Source organism: Mugil cephalus, chromosome 1, assembly GCF_022458985.1.
Source record: "Mugil cephalus isolate CIBA_MC_2020 chromosome 1, CIBA_Mcephalus_1.1, whole genome shotgun sequence".
In the NCBI taxonomy this organism is placed as follows: domain Eukaryota; kingdom Metazoa; phylum Chordata; class Actinopteri; order Mugiliformes; family Mugilidae; genus Mugil; species Mugil cephalus.
In genome coordinates, this window is record NC_061770.1 from 25,218,212 (window position 1) to 25,224,107 (window position 5,896).

Below are 5,896 nucleotides of genomic sequence, written 5' to 3' on the forward strand. Positions count from 1 at the left end.
ATGAAATTGAATCCTGCTGAATCACATGCTGCATATAAAAAGGTGTGCTGGGTGTTCTTGTCAGACACACACATACAAACACAAACACAAACACACACTGACGCACCGAGGCAACATCACAGCAGAGCCCGGAGACGGTTCATCTACGAGACAGAGCTTCTTCCATTTAACATCTTCTAAACTTTTATTTTATAATGAAGCTTCTCTGTGGATCCCGTGGACGTTGTGTCCTGTGTCTCATTTTAAATCAACAGCAGCTGTTTATTGCACAAATAAAATAAAATATGCATGATTATAGCGGCGCGTACAGGAGTTTATTTGAAATATTAACTTTACATCCTGTAAATTAAATTTGATCAGGTTTGTTTTTTGGCTCTAATGATATAGAACAGCAACATTTTTCAGACCAAGGACCAAACTGATGGAGAGATGAAGTAGTAACCTCCTGCCTACTATATATGTTCTATAATAAACTAGTGCTATTCATAAATAATCAATATTAAACTATTAAAATAATGCACAGGTTCATATATATCCATGTTTTTAATTCAAACATAACAGCCTCATTTTATCTCTGCACTAAAACATGTTTACATTCATGTTAATGTGTATTTAAAGTAATTACTTGAAGTGCATTCGCTCTGATACTCTTCTTATTATCAGGAATCTGTTTTAGCTGTTTTTCATTTTTTCTTCTGCGCTTCTCTTCATAAGGTTTTTTATTCCATTTACCTCCATAAATGAATCACTTTATTAAAAGTGTCTCTTGTTGAACTTGTTGATGAGTTTGTCCTTTAAAAAGAAGCGACGTGTTTCATTTAATCTGGTTCAGTCAGTAAATATACACGTCACACAAAGTTCTGTTCACAATTTAACCTCTAGTGTTAATGTGTCTCCACAGTCATGACATGTGTGTGACCCACAGGTGAGTCACACATGAGCTCCGTCATACGTACCTTCTCTGTTTTCCTTCAAACGATCCCACACACACACTCACGTATGCACCAAATATATAATTATTCTGTGTTAGTTTCACTGTATTTATAGCAAAAAATTACACACACTTGTCTCTGAGTCTGGGTTTGACTCTGCCTTAGATAATTTCATGTTTAAATAATAATAACAAAAATAAAAATTTACTTTGATACTTTGAACACTGTGAGACATAACCTGCAGCTAACAGACACTGATTTCACAGAGCAACGTGTTTCACACAGACAAAGACAATACAGAAAAAAGAATAATTCTGTCACCACAACACCCCGTCATGTGACGTCAGCTCATTATGATAAAACACAGGACACGTGTTTATAAATCTGTAACAGTACTAAATTTAAATAATTCCTCTTTTTCTACACAGTTCTTTTAGAAAAAAAGTCATTAGTGCAAATTAAGAAAAAGGAACAATGTCAACAATAACAACAACAATAGAGAATAAAGTCAGGAACAAAGTCAGCTGAGCAGAATAAACAAAAAACAGTGTAAAAAGAAATATAAAAACTGCTCAGAGAGGGAAATTTTGGCTCATTCATTTTCTACCTCAGAAGTGTTTCTGAATCCCGTGTAATTATCCTCTCTTCCAAGTATCGACACATTTCAATAAGAGCATCTGTGTGATGCGAGTATCTGAGTATCAAACTCTGTCCACGTCCACCTTTTACTACAGGTGGAGGTGGAGAAGCTCCTGCAGACTTGGAGAGAAGCTGCACGAACTCTGTGAGGAGTCATTTACTGGACGTGTAGAAGAGAAACTGCAACAAAAGTATCGATCTTATCACGCTAGTATGGATTCTATACCGATACTTGATTGATTATCGATACCATCAGTGTTTAGATGGATACGCCCAGGCCTGCTTTAAAGGAGCGTCCATCTTTATGCTGTTAATGCTCAGGCTACACCACAGGAGACAGTCAGTCTCCTCAGCAGAGGAAACTTTAGTAGATTACTAGATTTATCCAAATCAGAGCTGCAGAGTCTCATCAGTTCATTTTGTTGTTGGTGCAGACTTCTGCAGCCACTAACCCAGGTCCCATCATAAAGTCAGTCTAAACCATGAACTTGGATCTTCATTCCATCTGATGAACCTGTTCCATCGTATCTGTGCGTACTAGTGTCTCTGAGCCTTTACAGTTGTGGCTTTAACAGCCAATTCAAATGGTTGAAGAAAAAGAAAAACAGTAATTGATAAAACTGAGGCTTCTCATTAAAAAATGCCATTTAAACATCTTAAAATGCAACCTGCACCCTGGTCAGAAATAAAACTCTGAGAACCAGTACTCCACATGATGAAATTGGAAAGTGCTCTGGCAAATAAAAAGGATTTCCATGCATAAATTTTACTAAACCACTCTCCATTAAGCAACGCAGCAGAATAATTCTTGAGGGAAGACACAAAGTTTTTTTTTTTGGGGGGGGGGCAACTGTGCTAAGACCTTTTCTTTAATCTCCTGCTGCGTCTTATTGGATTCATGATTACTTTCACCAACACTTTTTAGTATTTCACTCCCGTCCGCACGTTGGAGGAATCAGGAAATAGCTGCAGGAGAGTGGATGGACGTCTCTTCTCAAACATCACAAACATGACTCACAAACATCTCATGTGTGGGAATAAGGGAGTAAATTGGGCTTGTTAACAACTTTGAAGCAGGAGTGTAATCAGTTTCTCTGACATGCCTGGAGGCTTGTTGAACAGAGACACGTAATAACCTACACAATAAAAGCTCGTATACAGTGGGGGAAATAAGTATTTGATCCCCTGCTGAATTTGTAAGTTTGCCCACTTCCATAGAAATGATCAGACTCTGGTTTTTATGGTTGTTTACTGGTTATGGGTATAGACAGAATATCAGTCGAAAATGCATAAAAAACACACAATCTAAAAGTTATAAATTGTTATGTATTTTATTAAGGGAAATAAGTATTTGATCCCCAAGCACAACACAAGTCAGTACTTTGTAGAGAAACCTTTGTTGGCAAGCACAGCGATGAGACGTTTCTTGTAGTTGGTCACCAGGTTTGCACACAGCGCAGGAGGGATTTTGACCCATTCATCTTTACAGACAGTCTCTAAATCCTTCAAGTTTCTTGGCTGCCTCTTGGAAACTCGGAGCTTCAGCTCCCTCCACAGGTTTTCGATCGGGTTAAGGTCTGGAGACTGACTAGGCCACTCCATGACCTTAATATGCTTCTTCTTGAGCCACTCCTTTGTTGTCCTGGCAGTATGTTTTGGGTCATTGTCATGTTGGAAAACCCACCCACGAGGCATCTTCAGTGTTCTTGCTGAGGAAAGAAGGTTTTTGTCCAAGATGTTACAGTACATGGCTGCATTCATTGGCCCCATAATGCGGTGAAGTTGCCCTGTACCCTTTGCTGAAAAACAGCCCCAAAACATGATGTTTCCACCTCCATGCTTAACCGTGGGTATGGTGTTCTTTGGGTCATACTCACGTTTTTTCATCCTCCAAACACGGCGGGTCGAGTTAATGCCAAATAGCTCAACTTTGGTTTCGTCAGACCACAGCACTTTCTCCCAAGCCTTCTCTGAGTCATTTAGATGTTCACTGGCAAACTTAAGGCGGGCCTGTACATGTGCCTTCTTGAGCAGGGGGACCTTGCGGGCACTGCAAGAGTTCAATCCATAACGGCGCAGTGTGTTGCCAACTGTTTTCTTGGTGACGGAGGTCCCAACTGCTTCCAGATCATTAACAAGCTCCTGCCGTGTTGTTTTAGGCTGCTCCCTCACCTTTCTCATCATCATCCTCACTCCATGAGGCGAGATTTTGCGGGGAGCTCCAGACCGAGGACAGTTGATGGTCCTTTTATGGGTCTTCCACTTGCGAATAATGGGACCAATAGTTGTCACCTTCTCACCAAGCCTTTTGCTGATGGTTTTGTAACCTATACCAGCCTTGTGCAGGTCTACAATCTTGTCCCTGACATCTTTTGACAGCTCTTTGGTCTTGCCCATGGTGCTGTAGAAGTTGGAATGTAAGAAACTGATTCTTAGAGCAGGTGTGCTTTATATACATGATGAGTTAAGATCAGGAGTATTGGTAATTAGTTGACTGAGCATAGCTGTGTGCCACATGCGCACCAGCCAATCTGTAGGAGCCTGAATTCTAAGTGAATTGTTGGGGATCAAATACTTATTTCCCTTAATAAAATACATAACAATTTATAACTTTTAGATTGTGTGTTTTTTATGCATTTTCGATTGATATTCTGTCTATACCCATAACCAGTAAACAACCATAAAAACCAGAGTCTGATCATTTCTATGGAAGTGGGCAAACTTACAAATTCAGCAGGGGATCAAATACTTATTTCCCCCACTGTATATGTCTGCAGATAAATATTCTATTTCTTTATCTGCATTTGGCTTCATCCTGATGAATTAAAGTGGAAATGTACGGACGTCTCCCTTTCACCGCACAAAAAGACTGGTGGTTTGTTTAATTCCTGAACAGCAACAGTCACAAACCCCAGAGCGGGAGAACAAAGATCATAAACCGAACCAATTAGAGGGAACAATGTCCCCACAGCCGCAATAAATATTTAATATGCCGAGCAGACGAAAGACGACGCTCGTATTTTTCTACACAAAACACCCAACGAAAACCTGCAGTGAAGTCTAATCTGTCACACGGCGCTTTAAATAAAAAAAAGGAAAAAGTTACAAAGCTGAGAGTTTTTAAAGAAAAATAAAACGCAGGCGTCATTAGAGTTTGTTAAATCTTTTATTTTGTAGAACTGACTTCAGCAGCACCATCTTTAAAGGAACTGAGCTCGTTAGCAACCTGCCACCACGTTTAATTTGTTAATATTTTTACTGATATTCCACAGTTTTTAAAAGACTCCGCTCTGGCAGGACAGCTGAGATCCATCGAGTTTTTCTCCATCCCCAGAGCATTTTCTGAACGATGCCAGGTCCCTCATGTAAAGAAGATGGTTTTCCACACTGGTTTTAAACAGGTGTCTCCACCAGAGGTGATGGAGGTGGACGTGTGGAGAGGGAAGTGATGTAGTGACCTCTGCTGTTGAAGCTTTAGCGTTACAGACCGTGGAAATGAAGAGGAAGCGCCGGTCGTCTCAAATCCCCGTCTCCCTGACGGATCTGCATTTCCACAGGCTGTGCAAGAGCTGAAATTAATCCTAACTTTTTGTAACTTGTGTATCTTCACTGTTATGTCACACCTCTCGAACAACAACAGATATGTAATATTGGTTCATTTTCCTAAATAAACAATGCCCAACAATAATATTTCTGTTTGATTTGTATGATTGGATTCTGTTTGTCTACTTTCATCTGATGTTTACAATCATTTTTACACAGAAATGTTGAAAATTGTGAGCTCTGATTAAGTCACATACATGAATATTTGTGACTATTAATGCAGCCCAGGCTTTGTTGTCACACCACTGGGTGTCAACGGTGAATGAATACTATTACAGCACTTATACAGATTATACTGTGGACACAGTTTGACTTGATTGTGGTTCTTATGTGCAGGGTAGAGATGCAGTGACCTCTGCTGCTGAAGGTTTAGTATTACAGAGATGGAGAGGAACGTGTTGATGTGAGTAAATATATAAACTCTGTCTCTGATCTACAAGATGTCAACAAGTGTCCTGAGATTTGCGAATATTTAAAGAAACTGGGAATGTTCACATGTCCGACCACAGATATTTGATGAGTTTGGGATCTAGTGAATTTGGAGGCCAGGTCAACACGTTTTTGTGCATGTCTGTGTCAGGCTGCATCCTGCTGCCATCAATGAGTGTCATTGCTATGGGGTGGGGTTGTCGTCTGGTCTGGTTTGGTCTAGGTGGGTGCTACATGTCTAAGTAACATCTACATGAATGAATTAATACAAGGTCCAAAAGTTTCCCAGCAGA